This window comes from Neofelis nebulosa, chromosome 9 (genome assembly GCF_028018385.1).
Source record: "Neofelis nebulosa isolate mNeoNeb1 chromosome 9, mNeoNeb1.pri, whole genome shotgun sequence".
Classification (NCBI taxonomy): domain Eukaryota; kingdom Metazoa; phylum Chordata; class Mammalia; order Carnivora; family Felidae; genus Neofelis; species Neofelis nebulosa.
In genome coordinates, this window is record NC_080790.1 from 58,823,505 (window position 1) to 58,845,098 (window position 21,594).

A 21,594-nucleotide genomic window follows, 5' to 3' on the forward strand; every position below is an offset into this window, starting at 1 on the left:
TGGTCCCTGGGGAGAAATGCAGATATTGGATGAGTGCACTCCAGCTGGGAAGAACGCTATTTATCTTTCATGATGAGGAGCTGAGAAGGGTACTAGCCATTGGCGAACTCCCAGGAGCGAAGGTGAGAGCCTCTTTACTTTCTGCCCAGATCTCCCAGGAGCACAGGGAATGTCTTACGCAAGTCACTTTCCCATTTGATGGACCGCCAGTTCTTGGTTTATAAGCTGCATCAAAGGATTACATTCAAGAGAAGCGCTTAGCAGTCCTCCTATGAAAAGCACTATAAATCTCCCTACCCCTCCGTGGAGAGGCAGCAGAGTTTGGGAGGTGGTGTGGCCTGTCTTTGGGATCTCAGGATCTAACTCTGCAGTCAGACTGTTTGTTTGGGTTTACAAGACAGATCACCCTACAGCATTTTGGGTAAACTTTCCAGGCCCCCATTTCTTCATCTCTTAAAGAAGGAAATAATAATTGTACCTACTTAAAGGGTTGTTTGGGAGGGTTAAATGATACTCATGTGAAACACCTAGAACATGAATATGAGTTATTACTCTTATCCAGCTCTATATTTCTTTGGATGTCAGGCAAGAAAACTATTGGAAATAAATTTTTAATTAAAGGAAAAAATTATGCTTTCATGTTTCCAATCCAAATCAACCCAAATGTGTATACCTAATGCCAGGAGGAAGCTGTTAGGCCGAAGCCACTGTAAACTAGGTCCACGCCTTTCTCTCATCAACCTCCTCAGAATTTAATTGCTTGTCACTCTAACATCAAGGGAGCGTTGCACTTATTATTATTACTCATTAAATTTCATTAAATCTGAGCCAGTTTGTAGGCTGGACTGTAACTAGCCCCTCCATTTCAGGGAGAACTGAAAGCCTGTACCAAAAGAATAATATCTCTTTTTAAATATCTAACTTAGAGGCTAGGAAAGCTCTAGAGAAGTAAGGGGGTTTTTCGCAGAATTATGTAAGTCTTTATATTTAATGAATTTCTGGTGTCTGAACTGGGGGGAGGGGGTGGGAAATGGGCCCTTTATAAATATCAAATCATGTTGTTATCTACAGAAAGTGTGCCAGTTGGTTACATAGAGCCAAATTCTGTTCAGTTTGATAATTACTGAATTTGACGTTCATAGAGGTTCTTGTTTAATTCTGGGAATAAGAAATCTAAAAACTCATTAAATTATGAAATGTTCCAACCCCATTATCCTAACATAATTACCCCATGGACTACACTGCCACAGGAAGTCATCGGGACCACTCCTGGAGTTTAGGAAGACTCAACAACAGGGATTCAATTCATATAAAAGTCACCACAGTGTGGTTTTAAAAAATGAAACACCTGATTTAGGGTTATAGTTAATAATCTTAAGGAAAGGGCCGCCTGGGTGGCTCAGTCGGTTAAGCGTCCGACGTTGGCTCAGGTCATGATCTTGCGGTTTGTGAGTTCGGGCCCCGAGTTGGGCTCTGTGCTGACAGCTCAGAGCCTGGAGCTTGCTTCAGATTCTGTGTCTCCCTGTCTCTCAGCCCCTCCCCTGCTCATGCTCTGTCTCTCTGTCTCTCAATAATAAATAAACATTAAAAATTTTTTAAAAATAATAATCCTAAGGAAAGATAATGTCATTCACACCCAACGCAGAGTCTTCTGTCCAACAAATCCACAATGACATTCAAAGAGAAGAAAGGCAAAAGAAACCTGTTTAAGAATATTTGAGGGAAGGAGAATAGGCCACAACATCTGTCTGTTTCTTTTGAGTAGTAATAGTAATAATTCATTTATCTAGTTATATTGCCATTTCTTCCTCAGTCCCATCAAGGGAAATCTAATTATTTCTCCCAAAACGGGAGTTTCTAATGAAACTTTTATTATTCAACACATTTAATAAACAATGAAGGTCTAAGCGGCACCTAGCTTTTCTGAGTCTTTAGAAATCCTGTCTTCTATCCTGCCTGAAATATTCCTGGGCTAATGAATGGAACAAGCATAGTGGAAGGAAAGTCCTTGGGACTGGGAGTCAGAGTTCTGTGACTTGTAGCTACAAACTTGGGCAAGTCATTTAGCAGTGAAATGTTGTTGGAGAACAGGACATTCACATGGTCTCAAAATATCGCCCCACAGAGTAGTTCCTAATTACAAAGGGGGAAGATACCTACATAATAGAGAAATCTTTTAGACAACTCCTTAACCTAATGATCCAACGTCATCATCCGTAATGGACAAACTGATGTTATGTGACCTCATTCCATGCCCATAGCAGACATCATGAATGGTTCTCAGCGCAGTTTCCCATGAAGCCAGGGCACAACCTCACAATCTTTCTCAAGATGGATGGCATCCTCCTAGAGAAGGAGTTTGACAATCTAACATGGTGCTGATGTCATCCCACTTTGGCCTGCAAGTAGCAAACACAGCAGAAAGTGGTGCCACTTCTACAGTAATGAGGGCCTCCAGGATATCTCCCTGGTGGCTCTGAGGTCCTCAGTAGAGGAAGGATTGAAGATCCTATAGGGCCTTGCAGGTAGTACAGTCAAGATGGCGTTACTGATTGAAGAGAAGAGAAACTGTGTGTATGTGTGTGTGTGTGTGTGTGTGTGTGTTTAAGCCAAAAGCAAAAAAAAAAAAAAAAAAGTGAGATACAATCTATTTGATATTACAGATTATTTGTGGCAACTAAATTTGCTGTGGGAAAAGTGGGCTCTGCCCCGTCCATTCAGGTTTCAAAACTGTCCTCCAAAATTAAAGCTTACTCATTTGGATATTTGTGATGGTGGCCAAGTGGACACCCTTTAATGCCGAATTCGTACTTAGATGTCACTTTTCCCATCTAACAAGCTGGTTTCTTCTCCAGCTCAGCTCCTTATCTGTTTCCTTTATACCATTTATCCCAACTGGCACTTATTTTTTTTTAATTTGTTTGTTAGCATGTTGTTATGGGGGTGGTTTTGGTTTATCTTTCCAATTCCGTCAGCTCCAACAGAGCAGGGACCATTTCTGTCTTGCACATCACTGAATCCTCAGCTTCTAACACAGCCTGGCACACAAAACAGTCACTGGATGTTTACTGAATAAATGAATCAACAGATGAATGAATAAATGAGTAGTTCTGATTTCTTTAATATTCCAAGTTATTTGGAGTTAAGTCTATAGAGGAGAAAAATAAGTCATCAGCCTTCTGTGACAGGGCTAAAAACTGAGGTGAAACCCTATACAGTCCTCTGTGGTTCACAGACTAACCCTGGTTCTATAGGCAACTCTAAAATAAAAAGTTCCAAAATGCTTTGGAGCAATAGTGTCTTTGCTAGAATAAGTATATGTCTCCCAATGTGACTCCTTGAAGGATAATACTAATTTGAATGTATAAATTGTGTCATTTTTTTTTAGTTATGTCTGTTTTTAAAGCAAGTTTTATTCATTGCCTCAGAGTCCTGCATGCCCCAAATATCTTACATAACACATGGAGAGGAATGTTCTCACTATAACCCTTACTTTAGAAAACTCTCTGGTTGTCAGCTGAAGCCCATGAACAAAGTGTTCTTTCAGTGCTGAGCAGGACCACAGCTGAATAGCAGATCAGATTAACCAATGCCACCATAGCTGTAATGACATCCTTAGAAACACGAGAGTCCTCACTGAAAGAACAAAGATCAATATTTAGTTTCTTATATTCCTTCTGGCCACTTTTATGGCCTCCTGTTCTGCCACCTCCCTCACCTCTAACTCCAGTTTGCTCTTCTCGGAAAATAAAAGGTCGGACTAGAAATAATAGTAATACAAATGTAAAAGCACTTTCAACAAAACGTGAAGTTTGGATCGCAATATTTGTGATTTGTTAACACCAAAGTTTGCCCTTTTTTTTCCTTAAATGAATTTTTTGCTGATCTATTTGCAAACCTTTAAGTATATTTTTAGTACAAACCAGGTGGACTTTACTCTTTATTAACGATCAGAGGAAAGGAAGAAGCAAAAGTTATTGCCTAATTATTTTATATCCATTTTATTCACTGAATCCTGCAATCCCAAGCTTTGCGATTAAACTCTTGGCCTCAACCATTCCCAGATATAGACTTTACACACTGCTGCCAAAGTTCCAACTCACGCTAAATACACCAACCTCCTAACTTTCACACATTTAATTTTTTTTACATGGGCTGAAAACATTCTTTTATTGAAAAACTATATCCAGACATATAAAAACTGTATAATTATTATAAACACTTTTATTTATGTGACTTTACATAGTGTAATCCATGCAACAGTGCTTCAAACATATCTTTAAAAGAAGTAACACTGCACTTATTCATATCCAATACTACCATCCTTATAAACATCTGGCATGAGCTCTTAGATAGTGTTAATTTAATTTTTTAATCAAACAAAAAAGTTAAGACTAGTTTTGGAATAATAAAGTTAAGCTGTCCACCAAAATATTTGGGTTTGGAGCTGATGGTGTGGTTGGGAGTGTTACTGGTGGCCAGTATAATGTGATGTAATATCAGGTGCAGGGAGGAGCTAAGCCTGGTCCTGGTCACCATCCGTCGTTCCCATTTAGAATGTATGAAATGGTTCTGAGAGTCAATTTCCAATGTGGGGAGGGAGTTTTCCCACCAACACCAGCAAACAAGTCTCAGATACCTGCTGGTGTCTGAGAAATCCAATTCAATCCTGACATTATCTACCCAGAAATGGCATCAGATTTCACAGGTTAAGGGTTCAGTCCCACAAGACTACTCCTCCCCCCACCTCAGATTCTAGGTACAAGTCCAAGTTGTTACCTGTGCTTCTGACCAACTGGCTATAAATCAGATGTTCCCATGACCCTCTCCTTGGATTCAATTAGTTTGGTGGAGTAGCTCCCAAAATTCATAGAAACATTTACTTACTAGATCACTGGCTTATTATAAAAGGACATAATTCAGGAACAGCCAAATGGAAGACATGTATAAGGCAAAGTATGGGAAAAGGGGGTGGAGCATCCATGCCCTCTCCCCCTCTCCAGGAGCACTGTCCCAGCACCTCCATGTGTTCACCAGCCTGGAAGCTCTCTAAACCTGGTTCTTCTAGGTTTTTATGGAGGCTTCATTACATAAGCATTGATTAAATCACCAGCCATGGCGATTGATTTAACCTGCAGCCCCTTTTCCATCCCAGGAAGTCAGAGGGGACTGAAAGTTCTAACTCTCTAATCACATGGTTGGCTCCACTGGTAACCAGCCTCCATCCTTAGGTAGGGTCCAGTGGTCACATCATTAACATAACAAAAGATACCTTCGTTCTCATCACTGAGGAAATTCTACGGGTTTGGGGAACTGTGAGCTAGAAACCATGGACGAAGACCAAATATATATAAAAAATATATATTTGGTCATTCATATGACCAAATATATATTTCTCATAAATCACAATATTACGTAACATCTATTAGCATTGCTAAGGGGCTCCCAAGTTAAGAAATAACAAGACGATTGCCAGGGTAAAAAATGGAAGTTATCTCCCAAATGGAATGAATGACCAATATCACATGAACAAGACCACAGCCAGAGGATGATGAGACAGGGCCAATCAGATTTTCAAAAGAGTTGGGTGGCACGTAGCACCAAGTGTGACAAGGCTTCCCATCCCGTATTCCTACAGCAGATGCGGTGGAGAGCATGGAGAATGGCACAGCTAATGATTACAACCTACTGCCTTCTGCAACTCCGCCAGACGTCACCATGGACCTTTTTATTCCCTACGTTGTTAATAACCATTTTTATGCCTTCACTATTTTCCATAAACTTATTGTTTGTGGAAATAAATTCCCTGGTCATAATAACAAGATAAACAAATAAAAATGGCAGACATTTTTCTACTGACTGGAGCATATTTCATTTTTTTTTCCTATGACATAATTCACTTTTATGTTTTTAAATTACTCACTTCTGATGACCCTAACCATCCTGTCAAGCAAGAGAGAGATGGGGAACCTTGCCTGAGGTGCCCAGGTATTAGTTGGTTGGACCTCTGGGTAGTGCTACCATTGTGGTTCTGTCACAAGTTTCCTCTCTACCTCTTCCCACAATGCCCTGTCCCCACACACCCACCCAGCATGCCTGTCGCTGAGGGCCTTGGATCCTCAAAGTGAGCCTCATATTTTTGTAGCCTCATATGAAGAGACCAGCCATGTGAGGGGTCCAGCCTCATGCAAAAATGAGAAGTTGAAATGTTCCTTTGTTTCCACCGTGTCTGCACTCTCTGGTATCCCTCTCCTCTGACATTCCATAAAGGAGGAGGAAAAGACAGAGGGGTTGTAGGAACATAGAAATCTTTGTGGGATCATCTCTTTCTTTGGGCTTCAACCTACATCTTCTGATATGCCAAGAACTTTCCATTGTCAGGAGGAGTCAGATAGGAGTCAGAAGGTGGCCGGTCCACTGGCTTAATGATTTGTTACCCAATTTGTGTTTGAAAATTACTTTATTGGTTTGCTGTTTCACCTGGTTGTGAATTGTCAATTAATATTTAATAAAACTTTTAATTCCATTAGAGTATTTTGTGTTTAACCATTCTTTAAAATGATGATTTATGATATCTTGTTCACTGTTCCCCACTCTACAGTTTTCCACACACTCAGTTCTTCTAATTTCAGAGTATACTAGTTAGGGTAACACTAGTGCTATACTAGATAACTATCAAAATGTTAATAGGTTAGCACAATATATCTGGCAGCCTTTCCAAGTTATTCTTCCATGACAAAAAATCCCCATATCAACAGCAAAGACTTATTTTTTGCTCATGGTATATGTTGACTATGTGTTAGTTGCAGCTCTGCCCCATATGTCTTCTTCATCTGGAACCCAGACTGAAAGCTTCTACGTGAAGCTTGCTGTTCTCAGGGCGGGACAAAGAATAATGGTGGAGTCATGCCACAGCTCTTGCGGTTTCTGCTCACATGTGGTCTATACCAATTCTGCTGACATTTCACTAGCCCGAGCAAGTCGTATGGCCAAGCCCAATATCAGTGAGCAGGAAGTACAATCTTCCTTCGGGGAGGCTCACCACCAAAGACCCCTGCTGTAGCTGTGCAGCAGCAGAATGATGGGAGCAATAGCACAATCTGTCAAACAATAGAATTTTGTTTCTCACTCACATAGCAGTTCAGTACAAGTGTTGCTGGTTTCCAGGCAGCTTTCCTCCTTGTGATCATTCAGACCCAGGCTATTTCCATCTTGTGGTTCCACCATCTGCAAGCAGCCAGCAGATGGGAAAGAAGGAATGGAAAGAAGCTCCCTCACTTTTTATTTTTTTATTTTTTTTAATGTTTATTTATTTTTGAGAGAGAGAGAGAGTACAAGCAGGGGAGGGACAGAGAGAGACACACACACACAGAATCTGAAGCAGTCTCCAGGCTCTGAGCTGTCAGCACAGAGCCCGACGCGGGGCTTGAACTCACAGACCATGAGATCATGACCTGAGCCAAAGTCAGACACAACCAACTGAGCCATCTAGGCACCCCTCCACTCACTTTTAAAAAGCCTGGCCCTAGAAGAGACACATGTCCCTTCTGTCACATTTATTGATGACCACCTGAATGCAAGGAGTCAGAGAAATGGGTCGTGGTGAAAAATGTAGCCTCTGCCTGAATGGCCACAACAACTCCACTAGGGAAGGGAGAGGATGAATTTTTGGTGATCTCCTAACGATTTCTGCCACACAAAATTTCAGACTCCCTATCCTGGACGTGTTTAGGCTTTATTTCGAGACCCACTTATGCTGAAATTGGAATGGCCAAAAAATATTCAGGACCTCATGGTTTGGTTTTATTTTTGTTGTTGTTGTTGTTATTAATATAGATCTTACTCAAATAACAAGGCATCCGCTACTTAGAAAATTACTGTGTTCCTTGTCTAAGATAGATGTTTACTCTATCATGTTCCAAAGACCAAGTATAGAACTTTATGTTTTGATAGTTTAGAAGAAAACCATTAGTAACGATTTTCACAGGTTGCCTATTGTCCATTGCCAGTTTGGGGTAACACAACCCCCAACATAGTTGTGTTTGTCTCCAAACCCCTGAATTTGCACATGCAATAACCTGCCTACCCAAGTGAAAAAAAAAAATGGTTGGCCATTTTAAAGCACAGACTTGTGAGTAGGAAGAAGGACCTCACAAAATTGGGGATGCAAATATATAGACTAAAATTGAAAATTGGCCTCAATGACCACAAATAGCAAAAGTGGTTGCTTCTGCAGTCATCTGATAACCTCTTGATCACTAAATACCCCAACTAACTGCCATCCAATCCTTCTACTTCTGCCTTCTCTAAACCTAATGGTAGCCTAGACGCATAAGATATTGGCCCAGAGTTCTGTGCCACCATAGCCCAGGGCTCCCAGACAACCTTGTTTTTACCTCTTTCTTAGCACAGTCACATTCTATCTTGTACCTTAGTGATTTATATACAGCCCTTCTCTTTCCTTCTAGATAATAAGCTCCTTGAAAGCAGGATCCATGTCATGTTCATCTTCCTATTTCCCACAACACATAATCAGTACTTACTATGTATTTGTTAATGTGAATTAGGTCAAGTTACAGACGAATCTAGGCCCAAATCTGAAACTAAGGCCACATTCAGATGGTGCTTCCACTAATTTAGCTGCTGTACGCCCACGTTACATTTGCTAGGTTGGGTGCCTTCAGGCTGCTAATTCCCTTCTCACATACCCTCCAATTCTATCTTTTCAACAAAAATTGCTGATGTCACTGAATCTTGTTTCTTACAGCTTCACATGCTAGAAGAGGAACTTGAGAAAGCAAGGGAAATCTTTGTCCAGACTTCACCCTTAGGTTCCTTTTTTCCTTTCTTGGTTTCCATTTTGGTCATGTGACAAACACAGGCAAATGTTTTGGAGTTCTCACTATGAGGCTCCTGAAAATGTAGAGAAGCCTCCTAAAACTCTGAAGGCTTCTTTTGTGGTCTCTCCTTACCCTTACATTCAGAAGCCAGAAAGGTCATCCTGTTTCCTTTGACTTTTTAGAAAATTAGAATCTAAACCAAGACAGACCTTTCAGACTTCTCTACTGTGAGACTTTACACATCTCACTAGTATCTGTGAAGAAACCAGAATCCTACCTTACAACAAAGGAAGAGGAAGGAACCATAGGAAGTAGATATGACGTGATGGAAAGAACCACCTAAGCAGGAACGAGATGACTTTGGGTTTGATCTTTGGCTCTTTTCCTTTTCACCTTGCTGACCCTGGACAAGCCAGGTCAGCCCTCTGGATCTCACTCCTCAATATATAATGAGAAAGCTCATTAGGGCACCTCAACAGTCCTTTCTGGGCTAGGAAGTTGGAGTCACTCATTAGGCAGGCGATGGCCATTGTACTGGACCCAGCATCTTAGGCCACCAGGGGTGTGGTTTTCAATCCAAGCATCTGCCCTCTGCTTTTTTGCATGTTAGCTGCCAACCCATCACCTGGGCCAGATATAAAATCTTATCTAACGAATTAAATGACATTTCTCCCATTTCCCATTTAGAAGAAGTACAGAAATCCACATCCCAACCCAATAAAAACAGATTTCTGTTTTTTAAAAAATGTGACTAGAAGAACAATACTCTCCCAGCACCACCACCTGATAATATATCTCCAAGTGTTTATTCTAGATGGGACGATAACAAGGCCTGAACTTCCTCTCTTCCGTGTAGAGCCCAGTAAAGTAGATAATGTTCCTAAGTAAAGAAAAAGCTTTAAAGCTGTGATTTCTGAGCTCTAGTGGGAGCAGGGGGTTCTGTTGTTTGGCAAGATGTTCTAGTGAGCTTCTCATGGTAGGAGTTAGGGCATTATCTGGTGACAGGAAAAAGGAACTGAAAGTGTGTTCTGCATGAAAAATGTAAAATTCTATCTCCCTTGTGGGCACAGGGATTTGGGCATTTATGTTGTATTTAGAAGGGAAAAAAGTTGGGCGGGGGAGGGGGGTCTTGCTCTTAATTTGAATTTAGTCTACTTAGTCTCAGAATTGTTGCTTTTTCTTCATGGGCACCTGCACACGTGTATGTGTTTGTGGTGTGTGTGTGTGTGTTGTGGGAAGGAGGGGAGTAAAGGAGAGATGTTCTCCTATTCACCCACCCAGAACAGAGCCTGCAGGAAGAATAGGAAACTTTTGCACATCCCAGCAGTGAAGAAACTGTAGAGAGGACCTTTCCTGGAGGGCTAGAGCCTGCTATTAACTATCTTACTTAAGTTCCCATGGGGCTGTTCTTAACTAAATAACTCAGACCTTGGGAAATGGTGTTGTGGCACCATTAGACTACCTCCTCAGACAAACAGAAGCATCTGGTACTGAATTTAAATAGAATTTCCCTGGCGTGCCTGGGTGGCTCGGCTCAGGTCACGATCTCACAGTTTGTGGGTTTAAGCCCCGCATCAGGCTCTGTGCTGACCGCTTGCTCAGAGCCTGGAGTCTGCTTCGGATTCTGTGTCTCCTTCTCTCTCTGCCCCTCCCCTGCTCACGCTTTGTCTCACTCTGTTTCTCAAAAATAAATAAATGTAAAAAAATTTTTTTAAATAAATAAATAAATAGAATTTCCCCCTTTGGCAGTTAGTTTCATCCCTGAGTCCAGTTGGCAGAGAACTAAGAAGGAAAACATAGGGTTCTAGATTTCTTAGGTGGCTTTACCATTCCTCTTTCCTGCTCACACTTTTTAGACCTGAGGGGTAGAAATGGGAAGGGGTTTTCTTAAAAAGAGAGTCAGGGAAAAGCTGGACTGGACATAAGCACTAGAAAAATTGAAGAATGGGCCCCTCAGAAAGAAGAGACAAGAAGAGTCTTTGAAACACTAGAGCAAGGTTAAGAACGGAAGTGTGCCTACAAAGAAAATTTATGGACAGTTTAAATTGCTTTAATGATTTTACTTTGCTCTGCCAGAAGATGCATTTTCAGCAGGGATGGTAACACCCCAAGGGGGTAAAATTGGTCTTTGGAGGATGAAAAAATTTTTAGATATTACAGTGGTTTGTAGCTCTCCAAAAGGCTGTGGTGAATAAACAGGTATACAGTGTATCATGGTGTTTAAATATTATGGGCAGGAATGAGGGATGGGGTGGGGTGTGAGTTGGAGAAAAAAAGGTCCAGAAGGTCTCCTTGGTGGGGGGTGCCTGGGTGGCTCAGTTGTTTAAGCATCCAACTTTGGCTCAAGTCATGATCTCGCAGTTTATGGGTTTGAGCCCTGCATGGGGCTTGCTGCTGTTAGCACAGAGCCTAGAGCCTGCTTCGGATCTTCTGTCCCTCAGAGAGAGAGGGACATTAAAAAAAATTTTTTTAAGTCTCCTTAAGGGGGTGATAATAAAAAAAATGTTAAGGAACAGAGTACTAGAACTCAGCTTCAGTTTCACATTACCCACTTCTGTTCGTAATTCCCTCTAGTTACAGTAAAACCTTGGATTGTGAGTAACTTGTTCTGTAAGTGTTCCACCAGACGAGCAAACATTTCTAATAAATTTTAACTTGATAAACGAGCGATGTCTTGCAATACAAGTAGTACGCAATGCCCAACGTCACACTGAGCCAGTGGTTCTTGAAATTTGCTTTGATATACAAGTGCTTTGGATTACTAGCATGTTTCCAGAATGAATTATGCTTGCAAACCAAGGTTTTACTGTATTTCTATCTTTCCATTAAACACACAAACCTCAGGGCACCTGGGTGGCTCAGTCAGTTAAGCATCCAACTTTGGCTCAGGTCATGATCTCATGGTTCATGGGATTGAGCCCCGCGTCGGGCTCTGTGCTGACAGCTCAGCCTGGAGCCTGCTTCAGATTCTGTGTCTCCCTCTCTCTCTGCCCCTCCCCCACTCATGCTCCGTTTCTGTCTCAAAAATAAATAAATATTTAAAAAAATTAAAAACAAACAAACACACAAACCTTGTATTAAAGGGGATGTGGGGAAGTTAAACCTTCTTCCCATGGGCTCCCAGCAGTGGCCACGAAGAGGAAGCAGCTAGAGGCCAGGGATCCCACTGGTGATATGCAGTGATGGAAGCAATGGCCCAAAGCAGAGATAAAGGCTGGGGGTGGGGAGGAGAGAATGCTAGGGTACAATTCAGGAGCTGACAGAAGGCCAATTTCCTCTGTGGTTCTCAAAGTATGGTCCCAGGATGGGCAACATCAACAATCATTGGCAAGTTGTTAGAAATACAAATTCTCAGTCCTATTCTACACCCACTAATCAGAAACTCTGGGGGTGGAGCCCAGCCATCTGTTTTAACAAGCCCTCCAGGTGAGTCTAAAGTGAGTCAAATTTAAGAGGCACTGAGCTAGAAGCTGGTGACCCAAGGGAGTGGGGAGTCATCCTTTGGTGATAGAAGGAGATAGAAAGTGGGAGTTCAGTAAATGAAGATGTTCTACTTTCTAGTTTTTAGTCATCTTTTAAAAATTTCCTTTAGATCTGACTAATATAAACATTGCTCATTTTCACTGGCAAGGGAAACAACCCTGCAGTCATATTTGCCGAGTATAAAATGAAGGGAAGTCCACACCAAGCTGGCTAATTAAGGCCACGTAAGTAATCAAGGCAGGCAAGTCAAGCACAATAAACCTCAGACTCTGCTGGTTTTTTCTGTCACTTCACTGATCACCTAAACCAAATAATCCTCAATCATTTCTTTGGTTTTTGCTCTGTAGACATTGACAAAATGCTCATAAAGGGTTCTTAATTTATAGCAGAAAGATTAAGTGATTTGCTCAAATCTTTACATGGGGAAACTAAGTTGCCTATTCAGGATCACACCATCACCGGTAGGCAAGATCCAGCCTCCAAGATTCTGATTGTAAACTTGCAAGTTCAAGTTTTTTTCTTTCCCTTTTAATTCTTTCCTTCTTTATTAACTATAGCAATTTAATGTATAACTTTAATTTGTTCCATTTATGAAGCATTCACATTATTTGTCCAGAAAACAAATTGCCTATTTAATAAGAGGTAAACTAAGGTTGAACTCAAACGGTTTGGTAACAACTCACTTCAATTTAGCCAGTTCCGTTCCTTAGGCCACTGCCCATTGTATGAGCTTACAAAACTCTGCATTAAAACCCAGATTCCCAAGGATGCTTTTTTTCAGAGTTAATTTCTATCAGGGACCTACTAATCATAGACTGATTATAGAAGAAACCCTATAGAATAATGACCTTCCAGTCATTCAAGTATTAGTCCCTCCCTCAGGTTACACTATGGATTTTTCTTCTTGACCTAAACTAGTTGAGTCTATAAAAATTTGTTTGGTGTGATTAATGTTGAGGATATAATAATTATGCCTCTGCGTTATTCATGGTTTTCATTTAAAATGACCTTGTATCAAGCGTTTTGATTCCTGTGGTAAGAGATAGTGAAAAGTAACCTAAAAGGTTATTGGGTACCCCCTCGCTGTAGGATTTAAATTGACATTTACACCCCAGGATTTTTTTACATTTTTTTCCCCTTTCTCCTGCTGGGCCAGGTGACATGACACTTTCACAATAACTTATCCCCTGTGTTTCTCAAAGGCATGTCCTGGCCTAGATCACACATTGATTTTCAGATCTGTGTAGTTATTTGAAAGCTCACAGCATCTTTCTTCTTCCCATGAGCTTTTTAATCAGATCCTCTTGTACACGGGTACAGAGGTCTGCCTCAAGCCAGCACTCGCTCCCAAATCCCAGATACAGACTGACCCAGGACCTAATGAGAATGTATTCCTGCAGGAGAAAAGGACTCTCTCAAGATGTGTACTGTCTCCTTTGTCAAGTTCTTCAATTGTCTTTTTTTTTTTTTGAGCAAGTGAGACCGTGAGCCACTAAATGTCCTATTATGTTATCAAATTGGTGTAGACGTAAGGAAAGCCTATTGTTTCATTCTTTTTGTTATATGTAACATTGAATTAGCCAAATAATTCAGGCTTAATGGCAGGTGTAATCCTTCTTAAGGACATTTCTTAAGGATCACCACCCTTAAAGTGTACCTGATTTTATTCGAACTACGAAGGGATACCCAGGGGAACTTCTATATTCCCAGGGCACAAACTGTAGATAAACGAATGAAACCACATCATAAAAGCAAGCCTGAGCTGCAGATAACAAGACCTAATGTTTTTTGACCGTTTTGGGTTTTGGCCAGGTGCAACCTATATGTTTTCCATGTATTAATTTGTGCTTCTTAACAACCTGATGACATAGGTACTCTCATTATCCCCACTTTACAAATGAGGATAGTGAAGCCCAGAAAGGTTAACTTACAACACGTCACACTCTGGTGAGTGGCCAAGCCGGTTCACAAGAGCTCCCCTTCCCTCGCTGTTACTGCACTGCCTCCCACTAGCCCTCCTTCCTACCCCCACCCTATGCATTTTATACTGTGGGGTTAGCCTGGATCCCTGGTTGCCTTCAAGCTCCTTTGTCTCCCCAGATCCTGTGTTCCTGGTAGCCACATCCCTGCCCCTGGCTGGAGTCACACAGAAAGCCTCAACATCTGACACGCATTGGTCATGCCTCCTCCCTTTGGGGACTAATTTCATGCTGTGCTTAGTGATGCATACAAGAGCATTATCTCCTGCTGCAAGCAGCAGCCCCTAGGGTATAGTGTACTCTGCCCTTGGCTAAACTTGGGGAAACCAAGGCACACTAACAGTGCAGGAGTAACTTGATTCCTCAAATGTTTTTCAGATGAGACAAGGACAAGATGGGTATTTTTGGACTTGTGTTCCAGTCTGGTGGCTCGTCTATCACACTGCCCCTCCCCTCAAGCCTTCCTCCCTCAAGGACCTCTTGGTGGGGTGTTGCCCAGCCCACACCCAAGCCAAAGCACACTGACAGAGCACTGCCAGGACACCAAGCACCATTTCTAGTAAACGCAAGTGACCACTGCGACTTCCTCTTTCCCCTTATGTGAATACCCACGGATATAGGATATCTGACCTGTGTGTCCTACCTTGAGAACCCCACAGTATCAATTGTCATTAGCTTCCAAAGCCTACAGGATAAGAGAGAAAAGAGCCTGTCCACGAACAGTAAACATACTGTCCTCCTCTGCTCCGCACCCCACCAAATACTTGTCAAAAGCAACAGGAGGCAGCAATTGTTCTATTCAGCATGTGTCCACTTGAGACCATCTTGGGGTCTGCCTTATCTCTGCCAAAGCCAAATCCATGGAGAGTTTTAAGATGAGTCAATGCTAGAGCAGGTTTATCTTGGACCATATTGAGGCTATTATCCCAAACTTATTTGAGGATGTTTGCTGTAATATTCAGGAGTTTGGGAGCCTGCTTAGGGGAAGCACAAAGCCAGGCTCCTGGTAGGGCTGAACTGTGGCATAAATAATTTCTCTTCATTCCACAGTCAACACAGATTGATGGTGTCTGCCAGGTGCCAGGCCCTGAGCATGCAGTGGTAAGTGCCACAGACAAAGGTGCCTGTCCTGGTGAGACTTTACAATGGCTTCTTCTGGGAGATTCTTGGACACCAACTATTTACTTTCAAAAGACTCAGAGGGAATTATTTTAATTTAAGAAATACTCGTGACAGCCGGTTCGGGGGCAACTTTTCCAAACATGCTGTAACAAAATTGGCAATTTTAGCTAAATCACACCCTGTTCTTCAGACACTTGACTCAGATTTTTCTTTACTACGGTAAATCTGTGTTCAGCATGTGGAAATTTGTAGGGACCAGCCACTCCAGCTCAACCTTAAAGACAGGTTTTCAGGCTAGACTACACTTTCTAGAAGAACAAACCCTTTAAATATTTTTATTCAAAGAGGATAGTAACAACAACTTGCAATAGACAACCTGAATATTTTAATGGAAGCCCTAGGCTTTTGTACTGGGAAAACCAATGGAACTAAAAAATTTAAGAAATGCCAGAACGTCTAATAAAAAGGAAAAGAAAACATATACCCTCTTAGAGATGTGCTAGTGTTTTCCCAAGACTTAATTAAGCACTGGACACTGCCTCAGATTCTGAGTGACTTAATATATTAGGTTTTTTTACACCTCATCCTTCATGTTATCCAACAAATGCCTAATCCATGTTCATTATGTATCAAGCACTGTTCTAAACATTTTACTAATGTTAACTTTTTAACTTAAGATCTTCCAAATTTTGTAAATTTTATATGTGTTTGATGCTGCTATTTCTTTTTTCTTTTTTTTTTTTTTTCTCCCTGAGGGTGGGAGAGAGGCAAAGGGAGAGATAGAATCTTCAACAGGTTCTACACCCAGCAGGAATCCTGATGCGAGGCTCGATCTCATGACCATGAGATCATGACCTGAGCCAAAATCAAGAGTGGGACATTTAACTGACTGAGCCACCCAGGCGCCCCTGATGCTACTATTTTTGTTGGTGTCTTCTGAAAGTTATGCTTTTAGGTGTATTTTCCTCCCACATCACTAAAATTAGTGTTATCGAAAAGCCTCTGTATATTCTACATGCCTTAAGTAAATGTATTAATTTTCTGTAAGATCACTATTCTTATAAGCATTAAAATAAAAATGAATATGGTCTTCTGTTCGTTCTTCCATTATTAATGGAATGTTCCATCTTCTGCTTTCAAAAATTCCCAATTTTTCAAAGCTGCACATTTCTCCTGTTCTGTTATATATGATGACAGCGTTGATAAGTGATTGAAAGAAGATACATTTCCCTTAAAGTTTTAAGAAACGCCCCATTCCATGCAAAATTTCCAAACAAAAATTAATGAAAGAAAGGTGGCACAATAATTACAAAGAATTCCTCTTTAGAGTCCAAAAGACCCAGGTTCAAGTCTCCAAACCCCAACTCCACCTCTTAATAGTTAGTGTGACCTTAAGCAAGTTACTTAATATTTTAGACCTCAGTTTCCTTATCCACAAAATGAAAATATCAACACTGTCCTCAATGTTACTCTGAGGATTAATTGGAACAATACTTGTATCCTGCTTAATCCAGTGCCATCATACAACAAGTTCTCAATAAGTGATTGCTAGTATTATTACCAACACCTAAGAGTGCCAGCTATATGACAGGCAGTGCTGGGAGGTTTCACATATCCTATCTCATTTAATCCTTCACAATCCTGTGAAGCAAGGACAAATTCTTCCAGTTTTATAGATTAGGAAGGTAAGGGTCAGAGAGGTTAAGTAACTTGTTCAAGGCAGGGCTGGGATTTGCAGTCAGGTCTACCTGACTCCAAAGTCCATTTTCTTCCACCACGGAAGAAAACTGTCCTTTCCAAATTTCTTTTGCTATTTCCTGAAAAATGTGGATTGCCATTTTCAGTTTTACATTAATGCATAGCTATGTGAAACCACTTATTTTATCTACATTATCACAAATAACCAATACGTCTTCTACCCCATTCAGCTCCTTTATCATTCCACTCAAGATAAATATTTTGCCTAAAAGTTGTATTGGCATTTGGAAGACACTCAAGGTCTGTACTTAAGATCTATAAACAAAAACCAGATGAAATCACAAAGTAAAGTGATGTCTGTTTCTCCAATTCCTGGTGCTGGATGTGGATCCATCTTGATCTGAATTTGAATTATAGTCATTGTAGCCCATCTTTTTACATTTCTTCTTTTTGAAGAAGAATGTTGAATGTTAGATGAATTAATCCCAAGTCTTTCCTTCAAGGGACTTTAAGTTCAATAAGAAAGGTAAGATGTACCAAAAGATCAGTAATTCCAGACGAGAAGTAAGAAGTCCTAAAAAAATAGAGATAAAAAGCTAGGGAGTCTCAAGGATGGCAGTTTCTTCCTCCTGGAAAGAGAAGGATCAAAGTTGGCTGTAGGGGGAAAGTGCCCTCCTCGATTAACAGCCCCATCCAGGTGCAAACTATTCATGAATTTGCTTCAAAATAATACAGAAAGGAGTGAGTAGATAGGCAAGCAGATGAAATAAGACCTGTGAGTTAATCTGTGGAAGCTCAGTGATGGGATACACAGAACTTCACCACCACTTCTGCATGTGTTTGAAATTCCACATTAGAAAAGGTTGAAAGTGGGGCGCCTGGGTGGCTCAGTATGTTAAGCGTCTGACTTTGGCTCAGGTCATGATCTCACAGTTCGTGGGCTCAAGCCCCATATTGGGCTCTGTGCTGACAGCTCAGAGCCTGGAGACTGCTTCGGATTCTGTGTCTCCCTCTCACTCTGACCCTCCCCTGCTCACACTCTGTCTCTCTTTATCCCTCAAAATAAATAAACTTTAAAAAAGTTTTTTTAAAAAAAGTTTAAAAATGGGGGCACCTGGGTGGCTCAGTAAGTTGAGCACCAGGTCATGATCTCACAGTTTGTGGGTTTGAGCCCCGCATCGGGCTCTGTGCTGACAGCCCAGAGCCTGCTTCAGATTCTGTGTCTTCCTCTTTCTCTGCCCCTCCCCCACTCATTCTCTCTCTCTCTCTCTCTCTCTCTCTCTCTCTCAAAAATAAATAAACATTAAAACCATTTTTAAAAAAAGGTTAAAAGTATTCACCATATCATTTTCTTAGGTAATAAACTACATGTAAATGGCTACAAATGATAATATAATGATTTGGGCCTGGAGGACTGACTGGACAGATAGGCCACTGATGATCAATGGTGAAAGAAGCAGAATTCTCCTCCCTAACCACTACTATTCCCCGCCTCTCCTTTCACACACAGAAGACTGTGCAACAAGAATTCCTTCATGTAAAACTCTAGGTCAGAAAGAGTAAGCATAGGGTAATAACTCAGGGAATGCCCTGGTACCAATGCCTACCTCTGGAGAGAGAATGAATACATGTCCTGATGAAAATAGTCAGTGTGGGTTTTATAGAAAATCGAAAATCCAATCAGTGAAGCTCAGGGGCTCCACGATATCTGCAGACTTGAATTTTGAGGCAGTATTCCATCCCTCTGATCACTCATGAAGATCTTACATGTAGGCTCAGGGAGGGATATGTGTCAATATTTGTAGGTGAGATAAAAACATTCAATACTGCATTGACCCAAGAGTTCTTCATGGCTCTATATAGCACATGTCCCCAGAATGTTCCATAGGTGTGTTATGCAGGGATTTCTGTTAATTAAGTGCAATATAATTTTGATAGAGTCATGCCCCTAGCCTAATTCAGCTGCAGGCACATCAGGTAAATGGTGGGGGGTGGAGGGGGGTGGGGGGAGAATAGAGCTCAGCCACCTGGCAGCATTCAGTAAAATTGGACAGATTTATTATAAAACATGGCACTGGGGGAAGTGGTAGATACAATCTTATACTCTTCTGAGGATGACAGAATGTATTTTTCTTGGCCATTCTGCCTGGATATTTTACCAGAATCATGATGTTTTGAAGAGGCTTTGCCACCCTGACTCCAAACCCCAAATTAAAATTATAGCAAGTAAAATTAGAGAGTGTCACATGCTACTTTAATTCTGTGCTGCCACACTTTAGTGGCTTCTCATTTAAGAGTACATAATTATTTTCAAATTATCATTTATCATTTCACGGTTAAATTAGATTATCAACTAGAACTTTTAGGGAGGTTGGAATTCTACATGCAAACTAGATTCTTCTGATCACTATTTATGCTCCTTTTGGTTAACTTTATTTCCTGAACCTTCAGATCATGTATTTCACAGATAACCATCCTAGGGCACTGGGAAGTATTTTAATGGGAGAGATCAGTACTGTTTCATATGGCATATTTGCAAAAGACATAGTTTGTCTATATGAGAGACATAGTATTCAGTGGCGGTTTAGGTTTCCAAGGATATTAAAATATTTCTTTAAGGAAATGTAATTCACGTGACTTCTAACTTCTTTATTGTACCCAGGTGTGTGCATGAGTGTTTTTGTGTGTGTTTTCTACACCTTATGTTAAGAGAAAAGTTCTTCAAAGTGTCTCTGACTTTATGCAAGGAGACAAAATGACTTGGAAACTCCCTGGATATCCTCTGACCAATGGTTGTACTTGCAGTTTTGACGGCTTTAATGCTTCTGTAACACCAAGTTCCTGATATTCTTCTTCTTCTTTCTAAAGAGAAACAGTGATTTTATTTACACATGTTGATATGATAATTTTCTAAATGTGTTTCTGCCAACCCTGCTTGATCTCTGTAGTGTCAACTGATAAAATCTATCCCTTTCATAGAGCCAAGCAGCTTTCAGATCCCAGGTCAGCGGTCACTTCCTTGGGGAAAATCAGAAGACTTTAAAGAGGTTGAAAAGCCTGGATTTCCTCAGAGAAATTGCCCACGTGGGATAATCTTACAACCTTCATGTTTTCCTAATTCCTACCAGCCGTGTGATTATTTGCTTGGTGTTCATCTATTCCATAAGACACTATAAACTCTATGAGGGTAGGGTTTGGGTTAGTTTTGCTCACCATTATGTTCCTAATGCCTGAAACAAATAAGGTGCTCAAACAATATTCATTGAATTAATGAATGTAAATAGATAGATAGATAGATAGATAGATGAATGAAGTAAAGAAATTGCTCAAAAAGACTTTATCCGTAACACTTTAGAATAGCACTGTCCATTAAATAGCCATTAGCTACACATACATTGTTTAAATTTAACCTTAAATTAATTAAAATTAATAAAGTTAAGAATCTTGTTCCTCACTTGCACTAGCCACATTTCCAACACTCAATAGTCACACACATCTAGTGGCTATTGGATAGCACAGATTATATTTGACAGTGCAGATTACAGAGCATTTCCATCATTGTAGAAAGTTCTATTGGACAGCACAGCTTAAGTAATTCTGAAATCCCAGTCAAAGGAGAGTATTACTCTTCCAGGCTCGATCAGCTCATTATTGTCACTGCTATTGTTAATACTAACTGGGTGACTTAAACCCCTTTCCTATAAAAATGTTCTCCATTTGATGATTGAGCAGAATCTTCATCTCTTTTTCTTCCAAATCATCAATAAATCATTTGGCTGCTTTGATTTATAAGAGTCCAAGCACCTGTAGTTCTACCTACGTTCCCGAGTATTCGAAAGAGTCCTTGAAATTGAGAAAACCTACTGTTCTAAAAGTGCATTTATGACACAGGCTGGGCCTCTGTGTGCTATACTGGGAATAAAAATGGGAAAGATATAATGTGTTCTAGAAGTCATCATTAGTGTACGAGGGATTTGGATTTGTATTAATTTATTTAATTATGTTAAGCGCATGATTGCACACATTCTGAAATTGTAATTATGCATTAAATTTGTATAGTCTTCCAAATGAATAGCATTCAATATGTTTACTGAGTTTTTTTTTATTTCAACAATTAAGCATTTTTAAAAATATAAGACCATAGTTATAGTCATCTTATTCCATTCACTACAAGCAAATATTTTATCTCCGAGAGCAGAGACTAGAAAGCTGCCAGGGGGTAGGAGAACAAAACTGTGACATTGATACTTAATTAAAAGTAATGATTTGATTTAAATACTCATATAAGCAAAAGCATCTTTAGTGGTGATACAACTGCTAGAAAAAGGTAAGAGAGTGGTGAAGATGATACGATGCTCAGATTCAGGCACACAAACAGGAAACAGAACACACCAGGAGAAATATTCAGATTTCCAGGAAGCTTTTCGTCTCTTGTAATAAAAAAACAGGTTCTGGAGCACCTGGGTGGCTCA

General features: G+C 40.5%; 1 long non-coding RNA gene across 1 annotated transcript; it reads left to right on the forward strand.

Annotated features, from left to right (window-relative positions):
- Positions 1 to 5,859, forward strand: LOC131485024 (uncharacterized). The gene is made up of 2 exons (XR_009248586.1): positions 1 to 122; positions 5,639 to 5,859. It is a non-coding gene; the product is annotated as an uncharacterized LOC131485024 (long non-coding RNA).
- Positions 5,860 to 21,594: the final 15,735 nt, after the last annotated feature.